This window comes from Oryzias melastigma, linkage group LG20 (genome assembly GCF_002922805.2).
Source record: "Oryzias melastigma strain HK-1 linkage group LG20, ASM292280v2, whole genome shotgun sequence".
Lineage (NCBI taxonomy): Eukaryota > Metazoa > Chordata > Actinopteri > Beloniformes > Adrianichthyidae > Oryzias > Oryzias melastigma.
Genome location: NC_050531.1, coordinates 17,137,464 through 17,150,383, shown reverse-complemented (window position 1 = coordinate 17,150,383; position 12,920 = coordinate 17,137,464).

The following is a 12,920-nucleotide window of genomic DNA, read 5'->3' as shown; positions in this document are numbered from 1 at the left end:
TATTTTTCCAAAATGTCTAGAATTTCAATAAAGATACACCCCCTCCCTCCCATGTATGTTACTGTGCCCATTTTCTTATAATACTGATGTTATGAGCTGCTGCTTCTGCATTGAGAGAAAATGAAGCCCCATGGAGAACTGGAGGAATGTGGCAGTGAAGCTAAAGTCTTCAACCTGTGAGTTCTGGTCCAGTTAGTCGTGTCCACTGATTCAAGGAGCTTAAATGTGGTTAACATGTCAGGAAAAATTGCAATTTGGTGCACATGATTATCATTTAAAAAGCTGTCATTGTAACATTTCAAGGCTCCAACATATTACTCCACAATGAGCACAACTTAGGTTTGCCAATGAAAGCACTAATATAACACTGTTTTTTCACAGAATTCCTTTTGTGTTTTTTCCCCCCGGCATGATTATTGTGTGCTAAAGCTCCTCTTTGTTCTGTTTTATTCATCCTGCAAACCTGAGAAAGTAATTATATCGTCTACATCCCAATGACTCAGATCAGGCTTTGTGGGAATTTTTGTTTTTGCAACGAAGCTCCAGGTGTGTTTCTAATCTGGACAACAGAATGAAACAGGAACTGTCTGCTCCATCCTGGAGCAGATGCAGACTGCTGCGGCCTGGATGTGTTCTCTGGCACTTACTTCTACTTCTCTCTTATCTCAGCCAGGTTTACAAAGCAGAGCGAAAAACATTTGCCCATTTCCTGCTTCATTTTCAGGACTCCTTTGCCGAGTTGGTTGAATTCAGCCATATTACAGGGTTTTTTGCAGCATGAATGGCAGCCAGCCAACATGAAAGAGCATGTCCATCGAGTTTGATCAGGAGGTCTGAGACAGGAATAGAAAGTGAGAGAAATGTATTACATTATGCATTTTTGGCACTTAGATCTTTGGAGAACAAACAGGATGCCTGAATGGAACGTACAGAGAGTTCCCGTAGAGCGACACTGGTGGCGATGAAGTGGATCAGCAGTGAGGTATCCTGAGTAGGTGGAGTAAGGTTGGAGGAGAGACTTTAAAGACTTGGAAAGGCAGCAGATAAAAGTTCAAGCTGGACTGGGAACTAAGGTGGGTTGAGAAGTCATTGGATAAATTAGGAATACGAGATGATCAAGACTGAGTTGTCCTGACACAAGGATTGATTAAAAGGCACATCAAGTTTTTTATTTCTGATGATCTGAAGGAGATCCACCAAACTGGGCTCATATTGTTGTCACTATGATGAGAGTAAATAGGTTATAAGCTGTATGTCCTTCCCTAAACCTGGGCACTAGGACAATCTTGTTTAGACGATAGAAAATATCTAGTTTTACATGAAGCCCTATCGTTTAAGACATGGTTTGGTGCTTTTTAGAACTATTTTCTGTCAAAATGCACCTAATGAACAACTATGGAAGAATACTAAACCAGAATAATTTAAACTAAGATCCAAACCAACTATAACTAAATACAATGGTCCCTCCCTATATTCCAGTTCACCTTTTGCTGTCTCACTCTTTCATTTTTAACTTTATTTTTTCAACACAGCACATTGTTCTGCATCTTGATTTGCTGTTGACCTTGTCAAACAACCTCCTCCATGCAGTGTCTCTTGTAAAGAATCTGTTCAGTTTGAAAAACCAACATAAATCTTCCATTGCCATCAGATCTTTGTTTTTGTTCTATGATTCATTTTTCTACAAAGGTTTGAACTTTGTGAGTTGAAACAAGAGAGAAAGGCGAACAAATATTCATGTCTGTTTGAGAAAAGTGCGTAAGGAGGAGTTTTACGGTATTAAAACATTCTGTAGTCCTACTTTGTAGATTTTACCTATTGCAAGTTATTATTTGAACGTAACCTCCATGATAAATGAAGGACACTACCTTGTACCTTGGTGCTTACATTTCCACATTGGATTGTAAAATAAACTTTTTGTTAATTAAGTTTACAAGCAAAATGTCTACATTGTGATGCATATCATTATTAGAACATGAAATGAACTGTGCCAGAACATGACATTTTGGTCATGTTACCTAACTATAGATTAAGGACTTTCTTTGACTCTTGAACTAGTGACTGTCTACAGCAGGGTGTCCAAAGTCAGTCCTCAAGGGCCGGTGTCTTTCATGTTTTCCAACCACCCTACCATTGAAGCTCTTTATTGGCCAAATACACCTGATCTAAGTCATCAGCAGCAGATAAGGCAAGATTTCTGGATAAAAAGCAGGAGGCTGGCCCTCGAGGCCTGGATTTGGATACCCTCTAGTCTACAGGCTTGTCCGATGGAGCCCCTAAAATCAAACTGGACTCAAGTACCTGTGAAATATCAGTTTTCCTCAAAAACCAGAAAAGTATTGTGATTCTGAAAACCTTAAGGACATTTTTATTCTTAGATGCTCAACATCTTCAACCTTGAGATCTACCTCCTTGTTTGTTCTTCTGTTGACTCCATATTACCTGGATCAGGTGTCTTCACTCAATCAAAACTCCAAAAAATCATCTGGTCTTGTTTCAAAAACAAGAAATTTGAGGTATGGCTTTTCTGATGGATCACGGAATTCTTAATTCAGTCATCCATAACAATGTGACGAAATCATTCATGAAGTTTTGAAAAATATACTGTAACCAGTTCATGTCTTCATATTTTTGATACATCGTGAACAGAAAGAATAAAGAAAAACAGTCACAGAGAAGGCCCACACCATCACTCTACCACCACCGTGCCACACTATTGCAATGAACATATTCTCACATAAAGTTCTGCTTCTTTCATGAGTTCAAATGTCCGAAAAGTGGTTTGAGTTCCGCAGAACGAGTTCCCTTGATTCAACAAATTTGAATTAGTTCATAGAAAATATATAGTTTTTAAGGTTTTGCCTGGGAGAGGGGTTACTTTATGGCACAAGATCAGGCAAGTACAAACATTTTTGTCTTTAATAATTGAAAATGTGCTTAAAGATGTTTAAAAACAAGATTTTTTTTTAAATATTTGGATTCCAAAAAAAATAAAACAAAAAGTTACTGCATGTTGACGGCTATGCCCCCCCCTCCCACCCACACTAAAGGCTTTCGCTGAAATGTAAAGCAGTCAGAGACATGGATATCTGTTGACTGTTGCGCCCGTACAGCGTATTTACACTTGTACCTCTGCAGGTGGAAACCACACACAGTCTTCAAGGCGTACTCACTAAACATGCAGACCTGTCTTTTGTATCCAGCTCCCAGCATGCCTATCACTCAGCGGCATGCCTACTTCTCAGAAAAAAGAAAAAAAACACAGTGACACAATTTTCCCTCTTTATTCTCCCAGCATGCAGCATTTGTGGAGCTGCTCCTGCTGAAGCGGAGTCCCTGTGCGACCGGCAGCTGTCTTTGAGCGAACCCGCTGCGACAAGAACCGGCTGCAGTTTTTGATGAGTTTGTGAAATCCGACTAATTTTTCTCACAAAGTTTACAATGAAAACTAAACGGAAAGTCAAAAAAATCCGACATGTGTCTCAGTGATTTTCGACCAATAGTTGCACAAGTTTTTTTTAGCAGGATGAGCGTTAAATTAACTACATTTTCTTTTTTCCATTTTGCTCAGCTTTACAGTGTTCACTGGAGGTCAGAGTTTCTCAGCAGGAGACACCTGAGCTGCGAATCTTCCAATCTTTCACTCCGGCTCTTTAGCACTTCAAAGTCTCGCGGCGCACCTTGAGATCACCAACTCTGCATCTCAGATGGAGAATAAAAGGCATACATTACGCTTTGAAGAAATCGATCCCCGAGGATGGCAGACGGCGCTGCTACAATGGTTTCAACATTCTGCCTTTATATTTAACATTTTTTTTTTGTCAAAAAGATGCTTACAAATCTGCTATTATGAGTTGATAATCATCATTCCTGGTGTTGCAGAAGTTGTTGATTACAGCTGAGATTTGACCCAATTATTATTATTATTTTGCACAAATCCCCCATCTGACTGAGATTTTGTCTTCCATTAAGTGACATTTTTTTAATGTCCACCATGACAACTTTTTTAATTAAAAAAAACATTCTCTGTAGTGTTTTAATTATGATTATGAAGTGTTTAATCAAAATCCCACAACCAGAAGTGTCTTAAAAAGGCAATTATTCATGGTCATTTGAAGCTCTTGTTTAAAAATCTCCTCTAAGGGGGCGTGGCTTTTGAATCTGAGCTGAGGAGCCCCGCCCCTGATCCCCCTGTTTAATTATGATAACTCTATGTCTCGGTAGTGTTAATCTTCACCACTGCTACATAAAAATGTCCAGTCGTATCGTTTTGAGCCGGATGTCAGCTCGGACGAGTGAACAGTTTCCTTCCTCCAAAAACCTGATTCTTTCTCCTTCCACTTCACCAAAGAATCTTTCACCTAAATATCGAATGTTTATTCACGTTGCTGCAGTCAAATGAGCCGTCGTTCACATTTCCGTGGTCACATCAAGAAGCTCTGGGAGTCTCTGAGATTGTCTAGCGCTCTCAGCCCAGCTACTGTAAGTATTGTATGATACTCACACAAAATCCAGTGATGCTGATTTGATCACAGAAATGTGAACGGCGGCTCATTTGACTGCAGTCAATTGGAATATACCATCTTCTCTTTTCCAGCACCGGAGCTAGACATGCTAGCCGGGCCAGATGAGGGTTTAGTGCATGTGCAGCAGAGCTGTTGTGACGTAAAGAAGATCATTCATTCAAACAGAGTCTGTCTGCCACAGTTTGATTGACTGCAATTTGAAAGGAGAAATATTCGGAAATGCAAAATCCAAAATGATTTCTTATTACATTTGTTCGCTTTCATAAGAAAAATACCAAACTTACATGTTAAAAAACTCAAAAAACATGATTTTCATCAGAGGGGGACTTGAAAAAACAAATCTGCATCTATAGAAGCGGCTCATATTAGTTAACAGCCAGCTGGCGCATATAGCAAATTCAGCAATCGATGAGTGAAACATGGTTACTGTTCAGCGGAACGAGCCAGAAGAGAAAAATCCTTACTCCTGACACCACAATATTTCTACAAGTCTATTACAAAATAACTGCATTTGCAAAGACGGGGGAGGAATACATTATGAGCAGTTAGGCTGAAATGACAACACACATTATGAGGCGATTAGTTTACACAGGCAGCTAATGGATCCAATCACAGCACATTAATAAACAAGACACTTAGCTTTGTATCTACCTAAAGAGCCTCATTAATCTTTCATTGGGATGGCCGGGGCCAGCCAGCGCGGGTCCAATATTTTGACTGAGGCGATGTCAATCGCTGGTTTATGCGGGAGAAGGAATAAACAGAGTGAAAGAGCAATCAGGACGATTATTCTCTCCGCCCGGCTGCACAAAATGACCATCATACATCTGCAGGGGCTGATGGGATTGGCGATCGATACACACCAGGCAACGATTCCGGTGCCAGGTGCTTCCACGTGTGATTCCGACCTCGTGACGACAGAGAGGGTCGGGGGAGGGGCTTTAATTAGTCACCGTGGTTCCATCTGTCGTGTGACTGAAAGGACTACTACGACCCTCTTTAAAAAAACGAATACCATCCAACGGAAGGCAATAAAACAGAAGAAAAAGGGAAAGCCAAATGTATTCTAATGCCTACAGCGTGGCCGCGCCAAACAGTCATCCGTCCTGGGATGCATATTCCCAAACTGTCAGCTCATTTGAATCGATCCCGAGCAGTAACGGCGAAATACGGCTTTAAAGTCGCCGCGTTTGTCCTCGGTAATCACGTCTCCATCGACATACTTCAGCAGAAACTTTGTGAATAAACGGGGTGGGGGAGGGGAATCAATCCCGTAATCTCACTATTAATCACCTCAGAATAAAGCGTGTTTATAATTTGTCTGCAACCCTCCGTTCTGATGGATCGCGTGCATTAAAAGCCTGGCTTCCGATCTGATTTGTATTCCTCGCCGTGCTGATTGCAAAATTACACTGCTGATGCACGGGATTTCTGCGAGCCGGACCGGTGGCATTGATGAATAAAAGCCAGCGAGCAGACAGGAGAATATGCTAACTGTTTGTGGGATGGGGAGGAAACGAAGAGAAAGCTTAACAAAATTGAAGACGGGAATGACAGACAAGAGTCAGCGAGGCGGGAACAGGGAGCTCAGAGGCAGCAGGGTTTAGCAGAGTTTTTTTGGCTGCGGCTCCAGCTTTTTTCGTGACTCGGGGGCGTATTCCCCGTGGTCTGCAGACAACCTCGGGCTGTTCTCTCAACTTCGCCGAGTCTCTGTCTGTGCCTATCAGCTTGGGATCAGAGCTGCTGCTAGCTGTTGTGCACGTGTGTGTGTGTGTGTGTGTGCCCACGCTGTCTGTTGCTTCAGTAAAACCAGACTGGGACCAAGCGGGTGGAAGTGGAGGGGGAGGAGGGTGGGGGTGAGGAAGGTGTTGAGATTGACAGACAACACCAGCTCACAAAGCACACAATGATAACTCCACACCGACACAGTGTGCGCAACTGCACGTCAAGACACAACACAGCACGCGGCGCAACACGGTGGGCGGGTGTGCGTGTGTGCTTGTTAGGTGGGAAATAGCGAGGCTTCCTTCCCCTGGGTGCCAGGTGCCGACAGGACATCGTCTGCTGCAGGCGGTTATCTGTGGACGAGCGGTACAAGAGGAAGAAGCAGAGGGTGGGTGGGTGGATGTGGGGGGATGGGGGGTTCCACCGTGGTAGTAATGCCTGAATGCTGCTGCAACATGCAAAGACTCAACCGGTGTACCACCAAGGTGTTCACTATAACATGAGATAAGACTGCTGAAGGTGCAGACGATCCACGGATAAACCGGAGAATTGTAGAAAAACAAGAATGTTTCCGGATTAGGAAGCACGTTTAATAAATCATTGATGAGACTAATCACAGTTACAGGTCAATCACTTTGGAACCCAACCCCGTCTCAGGGGTCGTTCTATCCACTCATCTATGTTCTATAACTGCATTTTTACCATTTAGGGTCACGAGGTTACTGGAGCTTACCCGGCCACTAATGATACGGTACTTCGTAGACAGTATGTCACAGGAGAACACAGAGAAACATTCATACCTAAATCTATTCCTCTGTTCCACTGACCGGCACAGTCCAATCCGGACCCTTTAAGCTGGATCTAGCTGTACCATTTTTGAGGCTTTGTTGGTAGTAGGTTCATAGACCGGTTTATGTACAGCTACTGTTATGGTAAATGGTAAATGGCGTATACTTGTATAGCGCTTTCTACCCTCCTTCAAGGGCCCAAAGCGCTTCACAGTCACAGACCCATTCACCCATTCACATACACATTCATACACTTTTGAAACCTGTTGAATTGCAGAAGGTCATTGTGACTAAAGAAAACACCAAGAAAGCAGATGTCTTCCTTTTTACCACATACAATCTTCTCTCAAACATCATTAAACTTTGTATATACCAGGGTCAGCAAACTTTACCAGTAAAAGACCCATTTGGGCTTATTTTCTACTGATCAAAACCTAGAAGGAACCGCTAAGTCTTATTTTAGCCTTGCTTTGGACTTGCATTCATGACCTTTTTTTTATTAATAAATATTAATTTTGTCTATTTTTTGGCAATGAACAAAAGCAAAAATACAAAAAGAACCTAGCATCTCTCAACATTTTTATTTTTACTTTTTTTTACGTTTGACAGAAGCTCAAATAACTTATTTTCAAACTAAAAGGCGCTCTGTGCCAAACAGGATCGTCTTAGTGCAGCTCTGAACAGCTAGTAACCAATATTGTGCAATATAAGATATGTGCTTTTAACTCAGTAAAGATCAAACTTTTTTTTTTTACCAAAGTTTTGCTTTGAATTTAAAATTTGTGTAATCTGGAGGTAGCGTTGAGCAAACAAGACATCTTCAGGTAAACAGGGATGTAAAAACCTACATAGTTTATCATCTATGTGCACCTCAACCATCACTTTATAAGTTTAACTAGTCTAAATTAAATAATCGTTACCTTAAAGAATTGTTATTTTTCTTTTCCTTTTTTTGTTCTTTTCCCCTCTTTCTCCTCAGCAGTCTTACACTGCTGGGTTTTGTATTTTAGTTTGAGGTTGGACATTGGTAGTCTTAGTTTGTGGGCTTTGCTTATTTTTTTTTTTTACATAGTTTTGGTTTTGGTTGACAAGGATGCAGAAGACAGCGGAGGACTTTCGTCATTTACTCATAAGTGCACTCACCTCATCACTACATCACACTGACGTTTTTGTGATTTAAACTTCTTCAGGTTTCCAGAGTAACCAGTTTTTACTCTTTCTGAGATGCATTATGCTCTTTTTCCATAGCTTCCTACTTGCTTCACTGGATGTTATTTTGCATTCACTTAGTAACAAACCTCAGTTCTCTTCACCTCCAAATGAACCGCGACCCTCATTCTCATGCGGACCTGCTGGCAGATTTCACTTGTTTGGCCCGCAGCGGTGTTCAGGTTTGCTTTGACACACTGGAAAGTCAGGGAATCCCGGGAAACCAGCGCAGCTCTGTGTGAAACACCCCAAGTGGATCATAAACTGTCATTTCTTTTTATCACTTGTGAAATGGATTTACTTTACAGTTGTTTGGATTCTCATCACAGTGGGAACCGCAAAAACGAAAAGAAAAAAAGAAAAAAAAGTCATCCGCTCTCCTCCTGCTTCCTGATTTTTATTCTACTGAATGTTTTTCATACTGAAAAGTTCAGATAATTGGAAAAATGTTAATATGTCAGTAAAAGAAAAAAGAATTAAACACAAAACCAAGTTTTTAAACAGATTTGATGTGGTGCTACGTTTAAGTTTATGCAAATGTTCCTTTAAAAATAAGAAGTTTCAAAGATTTTTTTCCACAATCCAAAAAAAAAAAAGAAAAAAAAATTCCCATCAAGCTGCTATAAAAATGTAAGAACTTAAGTAATAAATGCCTCTGATATGTCTGTAAGGGGAATCAAGACCAACACACTGTCATCTGAATGGTTAAAAATACTACATTTAGGTTTTGAAGATCTCTTGTACCAGAGAAAAAACAAATTTTTTGGATTTAAAACAACCGTAAATGCTGGAAAACCTTTAAATGGGACCAAAAGGGATCAGATCGGCAAAACTAATGGAATAAAAATCCCTGAAAAATGTCCTTGATAAGCAGAATTGTTGCCACCAGTGAAACCAGCAGGTAAAAGGTGTAGGGGTTATTGGGTCCTTCCCCTAAGGCTAAATAGTTTTAGGTTTTTTCAGTTCATGTACTGAAAAAAAATAAAAAATAAACTAAAAAGTACACCTTTTATTTTTTTAGGTAACTTGTTTATTTTAATTTGTTTTTGATCGTGATCATTTCAGTTGATTGAAAAAACTGAGGAAGAGGGCAAATACTTTTTCAAGTTACGCAGTAAAATAAAAGTATGGCATTTTTCCTACTATAAGGCGGCAACTAAAAGCCTTACGTTTTTTCATAAAGATGACATTGTGCCTTTTAACGGATTAATTCTGATTTTCAGAGGTACACGGTGCTCTATCAAAATGTTTGGTTGGGTGTCATTGTTAATTTGCTAACATATAGCTGTGTGTGATTGTGTGTTTTTTATGTTTTAGCAACAAGGCTAGAAGTTTGCATAGTCACAAAAAATTTGGCTTTAGCGGTATTGGTCTGTTTTTTTATTTTTATTTTTTTGTGTCTGTTTCAAGCAAAGTGTGGGGGTGTCAGACTGTTGCTAGCAAGGTTTAGAATAAGCACAGTCACAGTAATGTTTGGTTTAGCCATATCAGTCTGTTTTTTTACGTACTGTACACCAGCAACGTTCTGTGAGGTTCACAGCTGGTGAGGCGCCGACGCCACCAGTCAGATTGACAAACATAGGAACCCTACAGAGACGTTTATTCGCCATTTGAGTAACATTAGTTAAAGTTTGTTTATCAACATTTCATTTAAACATTTTACAAAGTGTAGCATAGAAGAAATATCACCGAAGTTGTTCTTATTTACTTACTTTTACTTATTGTGCAGCTTATTCTGAAGAACTCACACGTTTGTAGAAGTCTTTTCTTTCCTCAGTGTTAAAAGTCTCTCTGTCTTAATGAAGATCACTGCCAGTGACGTGTCTCCACAAATTCCTGAGTTTAAACATGTAGTTCTCCATTTATAAAATGATGCTAAACGATATCAACCAATATCTGGACGGCTGCGCTTGACTTGCTGCGGCTAATTCTATTATTCTTTAGCCGCGGTGTCACATTCTCTGGGCTCATCAGCGCCCTCTGCCTTGTGGCATGCGTACTGCGGTGCAGCAGATGTACTGCAGGACTCACCTAGTGTATTTCTAAAGCACATTTTTAGCAAATACAAAGACTAAATGAGTCACAAACTGGCATCAGTACGATCAAACAGATGGTGAGAAATGGAAAAATGTAGTAATTGAAAATAAGAGTTTTTATGACGATAGAAAGACTGAAAGAGTACAGTACATGAGTTCGCTGCTTTTTGTTTTTTACCAAAGAAATTTTGAAAACCAACACAGAAAAAAATAATCATAGAATATGAATGTCTAAAAAATAATATTTGACTTTTATTTTCAACAATAAAAAAGTAAATGAGTCTTATTTAATCCATGCGTTTTAAGCTATTTTTTCTAGTGAGGTACACAGAGCTGGGAGAAACAGGCATTATAAACATGCTAACATTCGTAATGTGGCTAATGTGCAGCAGGTTGGACAGCTTTACCAACAAAGCTGGGAGTTAGTGTAGTCACAGTAACACTTGTCTTAGTTGTATCCGTCTGTCTCTTTATGTAAACAAGCAAACAAGGTTGGATCTTATTGTAAATTATGCTAATGTGGCTATCGCGTGGCACTGTCGACATGTTTTTTTTTGTTTTTTTGTTTACGTGCGACTATTAAGGTTGGGATTTATCGTGTTCACAGCAACATTTCTTTTAGCAGTATCAGTCTATTTTTAATTTTTGCATGTTATAAACAAGGTTGGAAGTTACAGGTATTGTAAACATGCTAACGCTTCTAATCTGGCTAATGTGTAGCATATTTTTCTACTAACAGAACAGAGTTGATAAAGCTGAGGACATAAACCTTGAACTTTAATTAAAATAATGTTACACTTTTGCTGCATTTAGTCCATCAAGCACCAAACATTTGAACATTGGCGTTCGTGCTGTTTGTGGTTAGCTCCCCCAGCCCCCGTGTTAGTGCATCCTTCACAGGATTGGGGCTGTTCCGTCTCTATTTGTGGGATTACAAAGATACACAGCCGTTACGGGATTACAGAGAGGCTGAGCACAGAGGAGGCCTGTTTGCTCTCCCAGCATCCGCCTCGTCTGTGTCCAGGACGTGTGGAGGAGCAGGCAGCTTGAGGGAATCCTGCATGTGCTGATGTATTCTATAGGGCTCTCCAAGAAGCAACAACTGTGAGGAGGAGGAGAGGAAAACAGCATGGGGCCCACAATACATTCACATAATATTGATACTCCATCAATGAGCATCTTAAAAGCAGGTGTTCTGCAAAAATGCAACAAAAGGAGGATTTTAGTTGTAAATTGATTATTTTTACTTTTTTTTTTTTTTTATAGAAAGAACACTTAATTTTTTTTTGGTTTTTATCCAACACTATCACCACATAGGGGAGGGTGATGTATTATCATTCCAGTTCCCGTTTCCTTTTCCTTGCTGTTGTCCTTGTCGCACAAATACTCCACTCGGATCCGAAAATAACAGAAAACCGCACCGCTATCTGTGCCTTAACTGGCGCGACCGGAGAAACTATGTGGATCGCAGCCAAAACAATTCATTCACGCCGAGTTCTCACACGCCCTTGTTATTTCACTCCTTTATTTTGGAAAGGAAACCTTCTGCACGCGGGCTGCTGCACATCTCCCTCAGTTCAACCTTCTTTCAACTACCAGAAGAAAATAAAAAACATGCAACTATTTGTGTGAAATGGAACATACTTGCAGTAGCAGCTTTATTAAGACCACTTTCCAACCTGGCAACACATAAATAAAGCAACCAGGAAATTAAATTGCAAGTTTACACATTTTGTGTTGTAAAAAAACATAGAATCATGATATTCCATGAATTTGAGAATGCCCACTCTATGTTGAAACCTTGCCGAGCCTAAAACAAACCAATAAAACTGCAAAATGAGCTTTAAATTTTAATGAATCCTTGGTGTTTCAAAGTATTTTTTGAATGAAAAAGGATTTTTCTTTTAACTTTAACCCGAAATACTTTGATTTGAGATGTACTCTAGATTGTGGTCAATCTAAATAATGTTGAAACTATTCACTTTGTTTAAAGAAATCAAACAAACACTTTTAAAGATTGAATATTTAGGTAGAAATTTAAATAGATACCATGTGGGACAAATTTTTTTGAGCTTTACCGTTCAACACCAGAACTTCAACTCCAGGGTTCACATTCTTTCCACTCCTGTCCCGTAAATTTAAGCTATTAATGTATCTCTAGCGGAACCTGAAGTGGAGAAAAGCAGCTTTGCACCATAATGCAACACTTTACCTTGACCAATATTCAAAGCTGCTTTTCTACAGGTTAGAATCCTTTGGAATGGTCAAATATTTGCCGTATCATAGAGTGTTTGTTAGTGTCTGATTTTAAAGGGTTCACAGAAATTTATGATGTGGATCATGGGAATCAAACTTGTTCAGTAATTATAAAAGTTCTGCTTTTGAATTTTATTTTTTTAAACTGCCAAACAAATAATAATAAAAAAATATTTCCTTAAAAAAATAGGAACACATCAAAGTTTAACATTTCTACTTGCTTTGGTCTAACCCTGTATCCCATAATCAGTGTTGTTGCCACAGCAACCTGGACCCTGGCTTTGTCATCCCAACCTGGCAACCAACTCACCAAGATGGACCGCATTCCTAGTTCCCACCATTGCAGTGGAATTACTATTCATTTGCTTGTTTGTGCTGTG